Raw genomic sequence first — 21,752 nt, forward strand, 5'->3', positions numbered from 1 at the left:
TAGTGACTCACAGGTGACGACGTCTCAGATTCTAGTAGTTTTTTTCCTCTTTTCTTCACCATCCGGTCCAGCGCTCATGACGACTTCTCCTGGCCATGACTCATTTCTGCAGAATTTGCCACTCAGACGTCTCCTCACTTTTCCAACATTTCCACACCTATAAACGAAAATAAAGTTATTATGGTGCCACATACTGTACCCCTAAATATAATAGCACCAAACACTGCGCGCCTGAATATAATACCACACACTGTAAAACACCACATACACACAGCCCCTGTAGATATTACACACCCCCATAGATATCGCCATACACAGCCCCCTCTATATATCACACATCCTCCCCGTAGAGAGCGTTACACACAGCCCCATATAGATAAACTTTATGAATAAAAATTGTAAAATAGCAAAAAAGGTGTGTATAAAAACGATAAAAAACGAACCCTGCATTGTCTACGGAAAAAACGTCGCAAAAATCACGTCGTTTTTATTTATTTTTTATAAAAATGTGTGTTTGGTGCAACTTTGTAATTACGTTTTATTAAAAAATATTTTCACTTTTTGAGATACAGCTGCTTTGTATCCTGTATCCGTCAGGTCAGCAGGACTGACAGGATCAGTGACACGCAGGATCCACCTCAAATCTATCACATCGAAGATTATAATTTAGCGCAGGGCCCGTTTCACTGATCCCGTCAGTCCTGCTGACCTGATGGATACAGGATACAAAGCAGCTGTATCTCAAAAAGTGAAAATATTTTTTAATAAAACGTAATTACAAAGTTGCACCAAACACACATTTTTATAAAAAAGAAATAAAAACGACGTGATTTTTGCGACGTTTTTTCCGTAGACAATGCAGGTTTCTTTTTTTTTAGCGTTTTTATACACACCTTTTTTGCTATTTTAGAATTTTTATTCATAAAGTTTAAAAATAATAGTAAAAAAATAAGCTTTTTTACGTTTCAGCTATTTTTTTGGGTAATAACATAGTTTTACCCTAAAATAGACCTTTTATTTGTAATCGTCATTGTTTACCGTAAATGTTAATATATTACATGTCTATATTAGGGTAATTGGGTCAGCGCTTGCGTTACAACAATGATTGGCGGGGGGGACGGACGGTTTTTATTGGGGTGGGTATTTTATGTGTATTTATTATTTCATTTTTTTTGCACTTTACTTTCCTATTTTTTTATTACTGTGGTCTGTTCCTCAAAGGTCAAAAAAGACCTTTGGGGAACTTTATATATATTTTTTCTTTCTTTTACACCATGTTTTTCCCCTGTAACTGGAGCTGCACAGCAGCCCCAGTTACAGGGGAAATCAGCCCTCTCATAGTGACGATTGTCACTAATAGGGCTGTGCTGGGTCTAGTTAGACCCAGCAGCAGCCTGCCACTAACGGCACCCGGCGATCATGTGAACAGTCACATGATCACCGGGAGGAATAGAGACAGCGCCGCTGCTGCTGTCTCTATTCCTATACACAGCGTTCATTGAACGCTGTGTAAGAAGACATCGGAGAAGACAGAAGCAGCGAAAGCTGCTTCTGTCTTTTCCTCAGGGTCCCCGGCAGTCACTGACAGCCGGAGACCCGATCGCGCGGGCAGCAAGTTAAAACCCGAGCCGTAGAAAGTCTATGGCTCGGGTTTTAAGGACCCGTCCCTGACCGCTGGCCGTAAAAATACAGCCAGCGGTCGGGAACCAGTTGGGAAGGAGGATAAGCCTGCTGTACTGACCTCAGCGCCGGTGACCGACCGTCTTGCAGATTCGGAGTAACAGAACAGCCGTCCCTCGCTGTTCTGTTACTCAATGGCGGCGGCCCGCACTTGTCAGGGAGGCGTGTCCTACCCCTTTCCCGGCCAATTCCCTGCTCCTCCCCTCATCTTCGTTAGTTAGCAGCGCTAGCGCGCTGAATAAGTAACTTTGCAAGATGATGTGCGGTTCGGGCTGCCATGGGCCCCCTGGGAGCCTCGGGCCCCGGGCGGCCGCCCGAATCGCCCATATGATAATCCGCCACTGACTACACAGCCAGACTGCTGTTATAGGAGGCGATCCATACTACACAGCCAGATCCAGTGACTCATCAGAGACATGTCTGTCAAGTTTTGCTGAGATTAAGGGAGAATCGCCTGTATGCCAAGCTGGAGAAGTGCGTGTTCGAGAGAAAGTCTCTACCCTTCCTGGGCTACATTATCTCGGATCAAGGTCTCAAGATTTATCCTGAGAAGGCAAAGGCCATCCTGGAATGGCCACGCCCCCAAGGTTTAAGGGCCATACAGCGTTTCCTGGGATTCGCCAATTTCTACCGGCAGTTTATCCCAAACTTCTCACTGACAGCTCCCATCTCCACCCTCACCAAAAAATGCATGAACGCCAAGGTGTGGACTCCAGAAGTGGAATCCGCATTTAAAAGCTTGGAGAGTGCCTTCATGTCAGCCTCAACCTTCCATCATCCTGATGTATCTCTACAGTTTTCTTTGGAGCTGGACGCCTCCTCTGTTGGTGCTGGCACACTTCTGTTCCAGAGAGGTCCCAAACTGTGAGTAGTGAGAAGGCAATCCTGCCAATGACTGAGACTGAGGAGACTGGGGTGGATTGATCTGACCCAGGCAGCGGTTGAGGCACACGGAACCTCACTGGAGAATCTCTCCAGAATTCCAGTCCAGAACTCGGGCATGTAGTCGAAGCCAGGGCAGGCCCAGTTGATGGCCTTGGACAGGACAAAAGATGAGATGAGCTCAGAATGAAGGGCTCCCACTTGGAGCTTCAGTGGTTTGGTAACAGCTACTATAGTGTCAGGCAGAGGCAGTCCATTCACCGAGGCAACGATCAGAGGCATCTCCAGGGGAGTTGTGGGCAAATGGAAAAGATCCACCAGGTCTCTCCGAATGAAGTTAGCTGTGGATCCAGAGTCCAGATATGCCGAGACCCAGTGCATTCTCTCAACAGACACGGGGGTGGACAATTTGTCAGAAAGTCCCTCCTCACCCAGGGTTGTCTCTCCAACCAATCCTAGGTTCTGGGGTTTTTGGGGGCACAGACGCACAAGATGGCCTCCGAGACCGCAATACAGACAGAGTCCCGAAGTGCGTCTGCGTTGTCTCTCCTGGGTAGACAGCTTGAGATGGTTTATCTTCAAAGACTCCTAAGGTGGAACAGCTGATGAGGACAGCAGGGGTTACTGAAATGTGGGAGCCGGACTAGGGAGTCCTCCGTCTCGATGAGCCTCTTGGAACCATTCTCGAATCCTTTTGTCAATCTGGGCGGCCAGAAGAATGAAATCGTCCAGGGTAGATGGCAGATCTCGGGCGGCTAGCTCGTCCTTAATCTCGGGGGACAGTCCCTGCCAAAATGTTGCCACCAAAGCTTCATTGTTCTATAGCAACTCTCCCTCTAGGGTGCGGAAGTGAATGGCGTACTCGCCCACGGAAGTGTCTCCCTGGCAAAGGTTCAGCAAGGAGGCAGCTGCCAACGAGACTCATCCAGGTTCCTCAAATACCATGCGAAATGTCCGTAGGAACCCCTGGAAATCACGGGTCTTTGGTGCTTGTCGTTCCCAGATGGGGTTCTCCCAAGCTAGGGCCCTGCCAGTGAGGAGAGAGATGATGAAAGCGACCCTTGCGCCTTCAGTGGAAAATGCTCTTGCATACAGACTGAAGTGGATCTAGCACTGGTTCAAAAATCCCCTGCAGCCCTTCGCGTCTCCATCATAGCGATGAGGTAGTGGCAGAGAAAATCGGGGATCAGCACTGCCAGGAGGTGTAGTCGGAGGATCCATACTGCCAGGAGGTGTAGTAGGAGGAACGGCAGCTTGCATATCCAGCCGATGTGAGATAATGTTCAACACCTGGAGGAGTTGGTCCTGTCGAGATCGGCGGTCTAGCATATCCGCACTCATCACTTGTGACGTCGTCATGGTCTTGGATTGACGAGCGGGGTCCATGGCCTGAGCATACTGTCACGATCGGTGGGTATGTGGACCCACTGGGCCGTACCGCCGTAGCGGTATAGCAGCTGGCCGAACAGGGTACAAAGTCAATGTCTATAGTTCGGATAAAGGTACCTGTGACAATTCAGACAGTAGGTTTAGGCTCGGATGGAACTCTGGCAGCAGGCAGACAACAGGTGCGATGAAACACAGTGGGTGTAGCAGACGACACAACACGACTCCAACTCCGTACAGCACAGGAACACGGAAGCACGGGATACAGGATACAGGTAGCAGGAACGGGAACTCTGGAACTGGAAAACACTCAAGGGACCATTTGCACAGACTGACACGGGAAGGTACAAACAACGCTCAGGCAATGAAGGAAGGGGCAGGGCCCTTCTTATAGTCCAGGGTGATCTGGGAGCAATCAGCTCAATCTCACACATATGTGCGCTCTGGCTCTTTAAGGCTGGACTCAGCTCGCGAGCGCACCCTAGTGGTCACTGCGGAACAGGACGGCCGCATGTGCTGGTATCTCTCGAGAGAAGCTCGCGGTCAGCGACCGTGGACGTCACAACAATCAGACTACTGCTATAGGGGGAGGTTCAGACTGCACAGCTAGACTACTGTTATAGAGGGGGCACTCCAGACTACAGAGCCAAACTGCTGTTATAGGGGGGCGCTGCAGACTATACAGCCAGACTGCTGTTATACGGGGAGGTTCAGACTACACAGCCAGACTGCTGTTATAGAGGGGGCACTCCAGACTACAGAGCCATACTACTGTCATAGGGGGAGCTCCAGGCTACAAAACAAGACTACTGTTATAGGGACTCCCCTCTCAAGAGGAATTGCTTTGTGAGCAAATAAGGGATGGAGAATTGTCCCAAAGGTCAATGAAAGGGGCTGAAGGGGGAAACAATCAACATGCCTTTCTGTCCTAGGTGCAAGTAATTTGTAGATAGGCTCATCTATGGACAGGGAAGATGATTGGTCCCAGATCGGACTAGCCTACATGACGTCATTCCAATGTTATAAATAAGGGGAATTCGGTGAACGGCGTCATTAGCTCCGATACCCCTGAGGACGCCAGTTGTCTGGTGAAACATGTTGAGGGGGCGATGCAATGAATTTTAAATTGATGTACTTAAATGGTGTTTCCATAGGTCACATATTGACTGCAGCCTCTTACATTGACACCATCTTGCCTAGTGCTACAGTCAGGTAGTTTACTAGATACACTGATTATTTTCGGCATCTGACTACATATCATTTTAAATTAAATCTGTGTGGTTTATTATAAGTTATACTATTAAAAGTTACGTTCTATGTATATATGCATTTACAATTAGGGTATCGGGAAAAAGAGCTATTTTTTTGCCTATGGGCTATGTGGTACTATCACTACTTAAAATCTAGGAGCAGCTCTTCCAAGGCATCAACCAAATCACCCGCTGCAGGTATCTGTGTAATCAGTCGTAGCTTTCATAACTCCGCTGGGTTTCATGGTGACATACTTAACATTTGTCTTTTGCTGACTTTTTTCTCAGCATGAAACTGTTTAGATGAATTTCTTATGATGCTTTAGATACCTGAGAGAAAATATTTTTTTGCAAAGATGCAATAAATATGAATTTGACTTGAACACTGTTTAATCTTTTGACTCATTTGGTTATTTAATTCAGTACCTGGGTATTTTCCACCCTTTAATGACCAGACACCATTATGAGGGTTTTTTTTAGTACCTGCGGGTTTGACAGCTATAATGTTTGGGTCTTTTTCCTGTAACACATGAGGTTTTACTTTGAATCTTTTTTAATATTTTTTTTCTTTTTTAACGGTAGGTTTTTAACATTTTTCTATTTTTGATTTTTAAGTGGGTTCTTCTTTCCATTAGGTCATTTTGCTAGAGGAGATTTAGGGTATGTTCACACGGCCTATTTACGGACGTAATTCGGGCGTTTTTGCCCCGAATTACGTCTGAAAATAGCGCCTCAATAGCGCTGACAAACATCTGCCCGCGGCCTGTCACTTCTTTGGCCGTAATTGGAGCCGCTATTCATTGACTCCAATGAATAGCAGCGCTAATTACGGCCGTAATTGACGCGGCGTTCAAGCGCCTGCACATGCCGGTACGGCTGAAATTATGGGGATGTTTTCAGGCTGAAACATCCCCGTAATTTCAGCCGTTACGGACCCCCGCCGTGTGAACATACCCTTATAGTTTTGGGTCTTCAGGCACAGGGCTCCATTAGGGCTGGGTGTGGCATCCTTTGATTTCTTTACTTTTTTTTTACTTTCCTATTTTATTACTCATAGTGCCCCCCATAATGAAATAAGAGACTATTGTAGGACATATATATTATATATCTATATATATATATATCTATATCTGTCTATCTATCTATATATATATACATATATATATATATATATATATATATATATATATATATATATATATATATATATATATATATATATATATACATATATACATACACTACCGTTATAAAGTTTAGGGTCACTTAGAAATTTCCTTATTTTTGAAAGTAAAGCACAGTTTTTTTCAATGAAGATAACATTAAATTAATCAGAAATACACTCTATACCTTGTTAATGTGCTAAATGACTATTCTAGCTGCAAACGTCTACAATATCTACATAGGTGTATAGAGGCCCATTTCCAGCAACCATCACTCCAGTGTTCTAATGGTACATTGTGTTTGCTAACTGTGTTAGAAGGCTAATGGATGATTAGAAAACACTTGAAAACCCTTGTGCAATTATGTTATCACCGCTGTAAACAGTTTTGCTGTTTAGAGGAGCTATAAAACTGACCTTCCTTTGAGCTAGTTGACAATCTGGAGCATTACATTTGTGGGTTCGATTAAACTCTCAAAATGGCTAGAAAAAGAGAGCTTTCATGTGAAACTCGACAGTCTATTCTTGTTCTTAGAAATGAAGGCTATTCCATGCGAAGAAACTGAAGATTTCCTACAACGGTGTGTACTACTCCCTTCAGAGGACAGCACACACAGGCTCTAACCAGAGTAGAAAGAGTAGTGGGAGGCCCCGCTGCACAACTGAGCAACAAGACAAGTACATTAGAGTCTCTAGTTTGAGAAATAGACGCATCACAGGTCCTCAACTGGCAGCTTCATTAAATAGTACCCGCAAAACGCCAGTGTCAACATCTACAGTGAAGAGGCGACTTCGGGATGCTGGCCTTCAGGGCAGAGTGGCAAAGAAAAAGCCATATCTGAGACTGGCTAATAAAAGGAAAAGATTAATATGGGCAAAAGCACACAGACATTGGACAGAGGAAGATTGGAAAAAAGTGTTATGGACAGACGAATCGAAGTTTGAGGTGTTTGGATCACACAGTAGAACATTTGTGAGACGCAGAACAACTGAAAAGATGCTGGAAGAGTGCCTGACGCCATCTGTCAAGCATGGTGGAGGTAATGTGATGGTCTGGGGTTGCTTTGGTGCTGGTAAAGTGGGAGATTTGTACAAGGTAAAAGGGATTTTGAATAAGGAAGGCTATCACTCCATTTTGCAACGCCATGCCATACCCTGTGGACAGCGTTTGATTGGAGCCAATTTCATCCTACAACAGGACAATGACCAAAAGCACACCTCCAAATGATGCAAGAACTATTTAGGGAAGAAGCCGGCAGCTGGTATTCTATCTGTAATGGAGTGGCCAGCGCAGTCACCAGATCTCAACCCCATAGAGCTGTTGTGGCAGCAGCTTGACCGTATGGTACGCAAGAAGTGCCCATCAAGCCAATCCAACTTGTGGGAGGGGCTTCTGGAAGCATGGGGTGAAATTTCTCCCGATTACCTCAGCAAATTAACAGCTAGAATGCCAAAGGTCTGCAATGCTGGAATTGCTGCAAATGGAGCATTCCAAGACCAAAGCAAAGTCTGAAGGAGAAAATTATTATTTCAAATAAAAATCATTATTTCTAACCTTGGCAACGTCTTGACTATATTTTCTAGTCATTTTGCAACTCATTTGATAAATATAAGTGTGAGTTTTCATGGAAAACACAAAATTGTCTGGGTGACCCCAAACTTTTGAACGGTAGTGTGTACATATATATATATATATATATATATATATATATATATATATATATATATATATATATATATATCTCAGCCCCAATAAGACTAGATTCACACATGCAGATTGTTTGTGCATTTTTTTGTATTTTTTTTTTTTTTAGCCAAAGCCACTGTACACTGTTGTGTACAATGGTGCTGATATGTTCCCTATCTATTGGATCAACTACTCTGTTTGCCTCAAACACCAAGATGGTGGTGGATGGTCCTATAGGACGCCACGAAAACATGGTCAGATGAGCTCCCCATAGCCTCTATTAACACTAACTACTAAAACTTTTCATGGGCTAATTTATGTTATAGATAATCAGTGGCATACAAAGAAAAGTGGAAGACCCAAAGCAAAGTTCAAAATGGACCTCCCATTATGATGCCATTTTTGTCCACCTGGGACAGAAGGTCCTGCTGATTGTGTCCCCCTTCAGCCCCTTTTATTGACCTTTGGGCCAATTCTCTATCCCTTATTTGTTCTCTGGAGAGGGGAGTCCTATAAATGTTCTCACCACCCAGTAGCAAGGGGGTTGGGACCAACCAGGGTTGGCCCCTCTTTACAAGGGCCCCATATCTGACACATGTACTGCTCTTATGGTATGTACGCATTTGTAGAGTATTATTTTTAAATATATTTTAAAAATATATATTTTAATAAATAAATAATATATAAAGAAATATATTATTATTAATAATAATAATAAAAAAAATAATACTACTAATAATAATAATAATACTAATAATAAATATAACAATTTAACAATATTGTTTAATCTGGCAACAACATATGGCAATTGTATAAGATTGCTTCATAGTCAATATTCAAATATGGAAATATATATAGGATGAAATTATGCTTAGATAATATACATTTTTAAATAATAATCACTTGTGACATATGTTTAGCAATTTCAGTGACACTAATATATAATATAAATTATAAAATTATTAGGTGGCAATAATAATAATGTTTAGACAAGTCAAGGAAAATTGTAATAATCATAAGTCAACTAGGATACAAGAAAGGAAGTATATGGAAAATATGCACTTAGTGACATATAATTAGTGCCCTATACAAGGTTAACGGCTGTTAATGATTTTGCATGTAGTGATGTTTAATCAAGCAGAAGTTTATAATTAATAATGAATCTCACAGCTGTTGAAATTCAAATATGCAAAAAGCCGATAAAAGCTTCTTGGCATATATAGAGAAAATAGGATAATCCGGGCCAAAGCAAAAAAAAAAAGTTTTGTATATATCTGTTTTAGTAAATTATTGTATTACCCAGAAAAAAAAAATGTTTTCTTAGAACATTGCATTGTTTTGCTCCTCTGTTATTCCTACTGGAAATGTATAAAACAAATTACAACCGTGTGTTGTTATTCTACATTTAATAAAGTGTGTCCCTACATTGTCAGAGCTAAATGTCAGACTGCGTATTGGAAACTGTCAGACCAAACTGACAAGAGGAATAGTGACCCTCGGTTATCAAATAATAAACTAATTTTCAGGAGCAATAACAAAGGAATTTAGCAATGCAGAGTCCTAAGAAAAGTGCTCCAGATTTGTAACTTCATGTGGAATAAAATAATTAATTAACGCAGACAGGTACTCTACACTACATCACACAGGAAAGCTCACAGCTCCTCTATACTACACCACACAGGAGAGCTAACAGATCCTCTATACTACACCACACAGGAGAGCTGACAGCTCCCCTATACTACACCACACAGGAGAGCTGACAGATCCTCTATACTACACCACACAGGAGAGCTGACAGATCCTCTATACTACAGCACACAGGAGAGCTGACAGATCCTCTATACTACTCCACACAGGAGAGCTGACAGATCCTCTATACTACACCACACAGGAGAGCTGACAGCTCCTCTATACTACACCACACATGGGAGCTGACAGCTCCTCAATACTACACCACACAGGAGAGCTGACAGTTCCTCTATACTACACCACACTGGAGAGCTGACAGCCCCTCTATACTACACCACACAGGAGAACTGACAGATCCTCTATACTACACCACACAGGAGAACTGACAGATCCTCTATTATACACCGCACAGGAGAGCTGACAGGTCCTCTATACTACACCACACAGGAGAGCTGACAGATCCTCTATACTACTCCACACAGGAGAGCTGACAGATCCTCTATACTACACCACACAGGAGAGCTGACAGCTCCTCTATACTACACCACACATGGGAGCTGACAGCTCCTCAATACTACACCACACAGGAGAGCTGACAGTTCCTCTATACTACACCACACTGGAGAGCTGACAGCCCCTCTATACTACACCACACAGGAGAACTGACAGATCCTCTATACTACACCACACATTAGAACTGACAGATCCTCTATTATACACCGCACAGGAGAGCTGACAGGTCCTCTATACTACTCCACACAGGTGAGTTGACAGATTCTCTATAATACACCACACATAAGAGCTGACAGACCCTATATACTAAACCACACAGAAGAGCTGACAGATCCCCTATACTACACCACACAGGAAATCTTGCAGACCCTCTATACTACACCACAATGGAGAGAAGACAGATCCTTTATACTTGACCACACAGGAGAGCTGACAGATTCTCTATACTACACCACACCGGAGAGCTGACAGATCCTCTATACTACACCACACAGGAGAGCTGACAGATCCTCTATACTACACCACACAGGAGAACTGACAGATCCTCTATACTACACCACACAGGAGAGCTGACAGATTCTCTATACTACACCACAATGCCACATACAAAATAAGTAATCTCAGTCAATTTTTTAAAGATCTGGTCAATATTGATTGGAATCTTATCAACTGTAGAGGTATTTATGGGACCACATTGCTACAAAATAGGGTGAAGTGCAAGATATCAATGTAGTTACCACAGTGTGTGGTGCCTGCGTTATAATTCTTTTAGACAAAAACATTCCTGAAGAACAAGAAACAGGACTTGACTCATTGTAATTGTTACCATAAATCATTGATAACTGGGACTCATCTCTTCTATACCAGCTTGTAGGCTTCTTATTTGGCTTGTGATCTGCTGACTTTTGCAGGCCTGGAGAGTAATCAGAAATGACCACCCGTGGAGGCACCTGGATATGCAAGTACTCAAAGCATGCTTACCACTTCTCAGAAGAGATGGTTAGCTATTCTTAGATAAGGACCATTTGCCCACATAGCTTTACAAAGATGGTTATCATTCTTGATAAGTTTGACATGTATAGTGTTGTATCTCATTGTAACCTTGTTAGCACTCTTTGTCTCTGTTGATATCTCAAGAGGGTCGATGTGCAGAAAGATCGTTGTTATGGGAAGAGGGCAATGATAGACAATGATAGACAATCTTTGGTTTTTCCAGTTGTCTTGGAATTGCAAGTTTCTAGCTAGGGTCTAGTAAAATACGCAACATGTTTGCCATAAAAAGCACAAAATAATAATTTGGCCCTTCAACTGTTGTACACCAAGTCTTTGACAATCTTATGGAGATTTATGGTCTGTCCCATTTCCCTTTAAGTAGTATTTATCAATGTGGTCAAAGGAAGATTTATCAATATCTCTGAACTCTCTACCACACAATGTTGTGATTGTTGATTCAGTAAAAAAGCTCAAAAAGGGCGTTCGGGCCCTTCTTGAAAATTATATTATTACAAGTTATGAGTACTAGATTCTGGAGATGGAATTTTTACCTTCTTCTGGATAAACACGATAGGATTATAGTTTCCACTTGATGGACCTGTGTCTTTTTCTATCCTTATTAGCTATGTAACTGTACAGTGTATCTAGAACCGATTGTTCTATCATAAAACATCGGACACGTAATTTTGAGTTAAATAGCTATAACCCATAGAAAATCAATGATATATACTCCGTCATTCCTATAAGGTTTAGGATAGGCCATTATAGGATAGTCCATGACTGTTTGATTAGCTGGATGTCTGACCCTAGGGACCCCCATCGATCAGCAAAAGAGGGAACAACAGCTCGCTGATAGGCGCTCATTTGCTCCTATCCCACGGAGCAATTATTGGATATGTATAGGGACCAGCGCTCATTACTACGATCGTTCGTCCCTATACATTTCCATCATGTCGGTGGGACGTCTCCCTGATCAAACACCAAGATGTGCTGCCGACAACGATTATTTTTAATTCTGCATAAGAGAGCAGATCAGCCAATGAACGAGCGTTTGCTGGTTCATCTGCTGATCATTGACCTTATTACACAGGGCCAGGGGTGGGATCCGGCCGGTTTGCCCCGCTCTCCCGAAACAGTTGTTAAAATGACAGCCGGTTCGAAGAACCGGTTGAAGCGGGAAGCTGGAACCAGTCCAGTCCCCTGCACTCAATTGTATCCACGTCCTCAGGACAAGGATACAATTGAGTTGACTAGGGTTGCCCTGGCGAGGTACATGATGCCTCGCCATTCAGGGCTTTAGTGATGATGCAGTCGGCGCGATGGCGATGATGTCATCGCGCCGATGCATCGTTCCGATGGAGGAGGACTGACGTCGCTGGAGGATGGCGCGGCAACGGGACTGGTAAGAAGATGTAGTTTTTTTCCTTCTACTGAGGGCACTATAGGGCACTACATAGGGGACTATATGGGGAACGAGAACTACAGGAGACTATAGGGAACCAACTAGAGGGGACTATATAGGGGGACATACTAAAAAGAATGAAGAAAAAGAATGAACATTATTACTAATGGAAAGAAAATATAAAAAAGGGCATAATGAATTTATGTTTGGTAGACACGGCATGAACAGATTTTCTTTGTGTTTATTTCCTCATTAACTACAAATTCCATATATACAGACGCCTTTGTAAATTCCTGTGCTTGATAGGCCTGGAATGAACAGGATATATGTGTAGTTTATAAGGGAATGAAGACCTATTCCATAGAAACAGATGTGTAATTATTTTCCTGTGCTATGGAATATGTGTTCATTCCACTATAAACTACACGTAGATCCTGTTCATTCCAGGTCTATCAAGCACTGGAAACATTTTTACACATCTGTTTCTATGGAATATGTTTTTATTTTCTCATTAACTACAATGAAAATCTGTCCATTCCATGTTTTCGAAACATAAAAAAATCATTATATATTTTTCTATATTTTCACCCATTACTAATATTGAATATTGTTCATTCCTTTTCTCTTCATTCTTTTTAGTATGCCCCTATAGGGCACTACATAGGGGACTATACAGGGAACGAGAACTACAGAAGACTATGTAGGGAACTAACTACAGGGGACTATATAGGGACCCTTATCTATAGGGAAAACCTCAGGGGGCCCTTATCTACAGGGAACGCCACAGGGGGCCCTATCTACAGGGTAACGCCACATAGGGCCCCATGTGGCGTTCCCCGTAGATAGGGCCCCTGCGGCATTTCCTGTAGATAGAGCCCGTTGTGGCATTCCCTGTAGATAGATACCCCTGTGGCGTTCCCTGTAGATAGAGCCCCCTGTGCCCCTGTGGCGGTCCCTGTAGATAGGGCCCCATGTGGCGTTCCCTGTAGATAGGGCCCCATGTGGCGTTCCCTGTAGATATAGCCCTATCTACAGGGAACGCCACATGGGGCCCTATCTACCGGGACCGCCACAGGGGGCTCTATCTACATGAAACGCCACATGGTGCCCTATCTTCAGGGACCGCCACAGGGGCACAGGGGGCTCTATCTACAGGGAACGCCACAGGGGTCTCTATCTACAGGGAACGCCACTGGCGGCTCTATTTACAGGGAACGTCACAGGGGGCTCTATCTACAGGGAACGCCACAGGGGCTCTATCTACAGGGAACGCCACAGGGGAACCTATGTACAGGGGGCACTATACAGGGAACGCTACAGGGGCACTCTACAGGGAACGCCACAGGGGGCCCTATCTACAGGGGGCACTATATAGGGAACGCTACAGGGGGCACTATATAGGGAACGCTAAAGGGGGCACTATACAGGGAACGCTACAGTGAATGCCACAGGGGGCCCTGTCTACAGGGAACGCTACTGGGGGGCCCTATATACAGGGAACACTACTACCTAAAGAGGGCTCTATGAGGAAAACGATCCATAGAGGGCTCCACTGGGAGCACTATCTACAGAGGGTTCTACTGGGAGCACTATCTACAGGGGGCTCTATGAGGGGCACTATCTACAGGGGGCACTGTGTGTGGTGCATTACTGTGTTTGACACATTATTGTGTTTGACACAATTTTATTCAGGGGCACAGTGTATGTTACTATTATATTCAGGGACACAGTGTGTAGCACTATTTTATTTTGGGACACAGTGTATGATACTATTATATTTGGGGGCATAGAGTGTGGTACCATAAGAATTTGCTCTTCGTTTATAGGTGCAGAAATGTTGAAAAAGTGAGCTTCCGAAGACATCTGAGTAGCAAATTGACCCATTTCCACAGAAATTGGTCATGGCCAGGGGGCATCATAGAGTTCTGGACCAGATGGAAAAGTAAAGAGAAAGACTACAATCTGAGAAGTCATCACCGGTGAGCCACTAAATGTAAATGTTTATTCTCCCTGTGACTGCTCAGTACTGTAGTCACTGTATGATCTGAAGCGAGATGATGTGTGTATCGTTCTTTTTTGTGAAACAGCAACTCCCAGCATATCCTTACCATCGTTCTGGCTATACTGGGAGCTGTAGTTTTATGTCGTACAAACTTATATGGCAGGGGTTAAACTACATTTGCAAATTATCTCTGTACTGAGCTGTATTTGTACTGGTGCTGTATATATGTACCGAGCTTTGTTCTGGTGCTGTGTATATATATGTACTGAGCTTGGTTCTGGAGTTATATTTATCATAACAACCAAGCTCAATACATATATACAGCACCAAAGAGAAGCTCAGAACATATATACAGCACCATAACCAAGCTTAGTACATATATACAACATCAGAGCCAAGCTCAGTACATATATACAACATCAGAACCAAACTCAATACACATATACAACACCAGAACCAAACTCAGTACATATATACAACTCCAGAACCAAGCTCAGTACAAAAATACAGCACCAGAACGAAGCTCAATACATAAATACAGCACCAGAACAAAGCTCAGTACTTAAATACAGCATCAGAACAAAGCTCAGTACATATATACCTACCAGAACCAAGCTCAGTACATAAATACAGCATCAGAACAAAGCTCAGTACATATATACCCACCAGAAACAAGCTCAGTACATAAATACAGCACCAGAACCAAGCTCAGTACATATATATCAGAACAACCAAGCTCAAAACATATATAATTCAATTCAAAAAGTGTCTCTCATATATTATATAGATTCATTACACACAGAGGGATCTATTTCCAGCATTTTTTTCTTTTAATGTTGATGATTATGGGAACAGTTAATGAAAACCCAGAAAATTGGAATATTATATAAGCCCAATTTAAAAAATGATATGATTTTTAATACCGAAATGTCGCCCTACTGAAAAGTCTGTACAGTATATGCACTCAATACTTGGTCGGGCTCCTTTTGCGTGAATTACTGCATCAATGCGGCGTGGCATGGAGGCGATCAGCCTGTGGCACTGCTGAGGTGTTATCAATGCAGCGTCGGAAAGTGGGAAGAAAATGCAGTCTAAATACGGGCATCGGCGCCAGGCTGAAGAGGATCAGGAACGGAGTCAAGTGAGTAGGATCTAGGAGATCTTTTATTAAGAAGACAAAGACTTTGTCAGGTCCAGAAACGCGTCGTCTTAATAAAAGATCTCCTAGATCCTACTCACTTGACTCCGTTCCTGATCCTCTTCAGCCTGGCGCCGATGCCCGTATTTAGACTGCATTTTCTTCCCACTTTCTGACTTATGCTTTGTCCCAGGTACTAAGGCTTTAGCACCTAGGGACTGCAGTGGGTGGCAGCCGGCGATCTACACTTCACCACCTCATATATAGTCACGGAGGAGCGCCGCCATCCCCTCACCTTTTTGCTGTACAAATTCATCAATGCAGCGTGGCATGGAGGTGATCAGCCTGTGGCACTGCTGAGCTGTTATAGAAGCCCAGGTTGCTTCATCACTGACTGTGGAAACATCACAAAGTAAATTTTGCATTTCATTTGGAAATCTCGGTCCCAGAGTCTGGAGGAAGAGAGGAGAGGCGTCAATCCAAGTGTCTTGCGATCCAGTGTGAAGTTTTCACAGTCAGTGATGGTTTGGGGAGCCGTGTCATCTGCTGGTGTTGGTTCACTGTGTTATATCAAGTCCAGAGTCAGCGCAGCGTCTAGCAGGACATTTCCCAGCACTTCATGCTTCCCTCTGCTGACAGCTTTATGGAGATGCTGATTTCATTTTCCAGCAGGACTCGGCACCTGCCCACACTGCCAACAGTGCCAATACCTGGTTTATTAACCACTGTATTACTGCGCCTGATTGGCCAGCAAACTCGTCCGACCTAAACCCCATAGAGAATTTATAGGGTATTGTCAAGAGGAAGATGAGACACCAGACCCAACAATGCAGACGAGCTGAAGGCCGATATCAAAGCAACCTGGGCTTCCATAACACCTCAGCAGTGCAACAGGCTGATCGCTCCCATACCACACCACATTGATAACACCTCAGCAGTGCCACAGGCTGATCGCCTCCATGCCACGCCGCATTGATAACACCACAGCAGTGCCACAGGCTGATCACCTCCATGCCTCGCCGCATTGATAACACCTCAGTAGTGCCACAGGCTGATCGCCTCCATGCCTCGCCGCATTGATAACACCTTAGCAGTGCCACAGGCCAATCGTCTCCATGCCTCGCCGCATTGATAACACCTCAGCAGTGCCACAGGCTGATCGCCTCCATGCTACACCATTGATGCAGTAATTCATGCAAAAGGAGCACCGACCAAGTAATGAGGGCAGATACTGGACAGACTTTTTAGTAGGACAACATTTCGGTATTAAAAATCATTTTTGTGAAATTGGGCTTATATAATATTCTAATTTTCTGAGTGACTTAAATTTTGGGTTTTCATTAACTGTTACCATAATCATCAACATTACAAGAAAAAAATGCTGGAAATAGATCCCTCTGTGTGTAATGAATCTATATAATATATGAGAGACACTTTTTGAATTGAATTACTGAAATCAATTAAATTTTAATGATATTCTAATTCATTGAGAAAGACTAGTATATATACTGAGCTTTGTTCTGGTGTTGTATATATGTACTGAGCTTTGTTCTGGTGCTGTATTTATGTACTGAACTTTGTTCTGGTGTTGTATTTATATACTGAGCTTGATTCTGGTGTTGTATATATGTACTCAGCTTGGTTCTGGTGTTGTATTTATGTACTGAGCTTGGTTCTAGTGTTGTATTTATGTACTGAGATTGGTTCTGGTGCTGTATTTATGTACTGAGCTTGGTTCTGGTGTTGTATTTATGTACTGAGCTTGGTTCTAGTGTTGTATTTATGTACTGAGATTGGTTCTGGTGCTGTATTTATGTACTGAGCTTGGTTCTGGTGTTGTATTTATGTACTGAGCTTTGTTCTGGTGCTGTGTATATATGTACTGAGCTTTGTTCTGATGCTGTATATATGTACTCAGCTTTGTTCTGGTGTTGTATATATGTACTGAGCTTGGTTCTGGTGTTGTATTTATGTACTGAACTTTGTTCTGGTGCTGTATTTAGGTACTAAGCTTGGTTTTGCTGTTGTATATATTTACTGAAATTGGTTTTGGTGCTGTATATATGTACTGAGCTTTGTTCTGGTGCTGTATTTATGTACTGAGCTTGGTTCTGGTGTTGTATATATGTACTGTGCTTTATTCTGGTGTTGTATATATGTACTCACCTTGGTTCTGGTGTTGTATTTATGTTCTGAGCTTGGTTCTAGTGTTGTATTTATGTACTGAGATTGGTTCTGGTGCTGTATTTATGTACTGAGCTTACTTCTGGTGTTGTATTTATGTACTGAGCTTTGTTCTGGTGCTGTATATATTTACTGAGCTTGGTTCTGGTGCTGTATATTTGTAGTGAGCTTTGTTCTGGTGCTGTATATATGTACTGAGCTTTGTTCTGGTGCTGTATATATGTACTGAGCTTGGTTCTGGTGCTGTATATTTGTAGTGAGCTTTGTTCTGGTGCTGTATATATGTACTGAGCTTTGTTCGGTGCTGTATATATGTACTGAGCTTTGTTCTGGTGCTGTAGATATGTACTGAGCTTTCCCCTGGCACCGTATCTGTGCATTAGCCGGGAAAGTTGTCGCAGCTTACAGGACACTCCACACTGTCCTCCACCCTTCTCATGTGCACAGCCTAACTATATGGGCTGAGCACGCTTAGGATATTTAATGTGCCCATATAGGCCTATACGTAATGTTTAACATAATGTGTGGGTAGGTCTGTACGCTTATGTAATTATATACATAGTGTGGCTATCCACACTAAAGCATTCTGGACAGGGAATTTCTTTATTTAGAGTCCACTTTAATGTAGGGGGTATTTGGAATATCGTAATTGTTTTATTTTATTATTAGTAGATTAATTTTCAATGCCGCGATACACCGCAAAACACTGTGACTCCCCACTGCGGCACGTATGTGTTCGTCCGAAAAACAGGGAACCTGTTGTTAAATATTTGAATCCCACCCCTGCACAGGGCAAGGATTGGGAACGAGCAATCATATGAACGCTTGTCTGCCCGATCATCGGCCCGTGTAATAGGGTCTTCACTTTTTGCTACTTGGTGGCAAGAACCTGTGTAGGACTGTGTAGGGAATTGTTAGGAAGCAAGGGGCTGGGGAATTGCCTCAAGTGTTATGGGTGGAAAAACCCAGCAACATAAAAGGAGAGCCCAATTTGATCTATACCATGGTGCCCCTTCTCTTCTATGAAAACCCGTGGTACTAATGACATCCACAGGAATATAGACAGGACAATCACTGCGGCCTCTTTGTTCTGCTGGTCATGGGGTTCCCTAAGTTTTTATGGCAAAGCTAATAAGGGTGCACTATGCCATACACAATAATGATGCCTCCTCTAAAATTAAAATAAATAGGCATCAGGGTAACATCTACATGAAGTTTTCATGTTTTCCTTCTTCACATGGGTGTTATTTGGGTAATCTGGTTTTCTATTTTGCCCTAAAACATACTTTAGACTCCTCACTTTTGTTTTCATCCTTGCTTGTCTTTAAGTGGGCACAGATGGCAGAAAATTCTTCCACTGGTAACTTTTCCCGTTTTACCAGTTTACTCGGTCATCAGTAGTGATCCCTACCATCGTAGATTTGTTATTTACTATTGATAACGCAATTCCCAAAAGGTAGATCGACACCGATACGGCCGGAGACAAAAACAGAACAGACAAGTATCTGATAACTGTAGAGGTCTGAGCTAGTCCCGGCCCAAGTAAAGTATATGTGGGGTAAAAACATAATGGGGGAAATTTATAAAAACAGGTGCAAAAGAAACGTGGACTAGTTGCCTACCAATCAATTTTCAGCTATAATTTTTTAGACACCCCTTTTTAAATAAAAGCTGCAACCTGATTGGTTGAGATGGAAAACAACTCTCATTCATCTCTGCGCTAATTTCATGCATGAGGTTAAATATTTTCCATGGTATGTGTAATGTCCATGTGGACAACTGTTCAACTCGTCATACTAAAATTAGTATCCCAAGTTCCAATCTATCAAGGTACGACCATGTTATTGCCCAGAAACGCCCTATTACAGCAAAATTAGCATAAAAACCGCCCGTTTTGCTGTCTGGTTTGCGGGGACTGTCCTGTGAAAGAATCGGGACTGTTGGCAAGTGTATTTTAGTTGGACGTCTCTTCTTATTTTGCCCTCATCATATTGGGGAAATTTTTTTACATCTATGCCAGCGTAAAAAAGGGAAATTCTAAATTAGTATATTCGCCATTGAACATTGGCGCTATATAATAACTGTTAAAAATGGGTCGAACTATATTGGATGGTTTCAGTTATATTCGGACTCTGGCACCTGAGAGCCCAATAGGTTGACCCCAGTACCATACATGGCCCAAGGACTTCATGTCTCTAACAGTTTTCCATATAACCCTTGAAGAACAGAATTTCTGTAGACTAATTGACTCCAGCCTGTGGCTCTCCAGCTGTTGCAAAACAACAACTCCCATCGTGCTTGGAGTTGTAGTTTTGTAACAGCTGGAGAGCCACAGGTCTAGACAAGACTAGATTCCTCGGCATTGCGGAGATCCCTGAATCTTTAATAGAAACCTGCAGCTCCCCCATCCCCCCTCTGGTTCTCATACTGTACAAGTGATTCGCATACCTGACCCCGTACAGGATGTGTACGCAGCCACTGGAACAAATCTGCAAATGCAAATACACCATCCTGTACCTGTTCTTCCTTCTAAAGTCAATGGACTTGTTCAACCTGTTTTCTTTTTGCAAAAATTAGTTTATAAAATTGCAAAAATAACAAAAAGCGCCACATGCCACGCTCCGTTATCAATGGGCGAATGTCATGGTGTTGCACCCACAATGCTAATGTTTGTTTTTCCCGCTGCGGGTATTATCACTGTACAAATAGGCTCCGTCCGCAAGCGTTCTGATTCATGGAAATGCAGCTTACTACAGGGAAGACCGGGCTTTGATGCAGGTGGAACGTGAAATATGTCCTAGTGTACAGTGAGCATGCCACCTACATAGTCATGGAGGAAAGCGGATCTGCTAGTAATGCAGCGAAGACTATCAGTTTACACCACTAGGAATGGGAACAGTTATGTCATTAGTTCTTGGTAAACTGATAAGAAACATTCCCAAGGTTGAGTTTACACATAGGCCCTCGATCACTCAGACATTCTCATATATAAAGAGGGGATCCCCTTCCCATATGACTTGTGATGGAATATGGACGTCATAGAGGAGGGTCCCCTTCCCATATGACTTATGATGGAATATGGACGTCATGGAGGAGGGTCCCCTGCCCATATGATCTATTAGGGAAATTAATGTCATAGAGGGGGTCCCCTGCCCATATGACTTGTGACGGAATATATGGACATCATAGCGGAAGGTCCCCTGCCCATATAATTTATTAGGGAAATGAATGTCATAGAGGGGATCCCCTTCCCATATGACTTATGATGGAATATGGACGTCATGGAGGAGGGTCCCCTGCCCATATGATCTATTAGGGAAATTAATGTCATAGAGGGGGTCCCCTGCACATATGACTTGTGACGGAATATATGGACATTATAGCGGAAGGTCCCCTGCCCATATAATTTATTAGGGAAATGAATGTCATAGAGGGGGTCCACTGCCCATATGACCTATTAGGGGATTTGGACATCATAGAGGAGGGTCCTCTGCCCATATCATCTATTAGTGGATATGGACAACATTGAGGAGGGTCCCCTGCCCATATTACCTATTAGGGAAATAAATGTCAGGGAGGGGGTCCTCTGCCATGTGACTTGTGATGGAATATGGACGTCATAAAGGAGGGTCCTCTGTTCATATGACTTCTGACAGAATATGGACATCTAGAGGAGGGTCCACTGCCCATATGATCTATTAGGGAAATTAATTTAATACAGGGGGTCCCCTGCCCATAGGACCCGTCAGGGGATCTGGCCATAATAGAAGTGTGGACGTCCTAG

Source organism: Rhinoderma darwinii, chromosome 5 (assembly GCF_050947455.1).
Source record: "Rhinoderma darwinii isolate aRhiDar2 chromosome 5, aRhiDar2.hap1, whole genome shotgun sequence".
Lineage (NCBI taxonomy): Eukaryota > Metazoa > Chordata > Amphibia > Anura > Rhinodermatidae > Rhinoderma > Rhinoderma darwinii.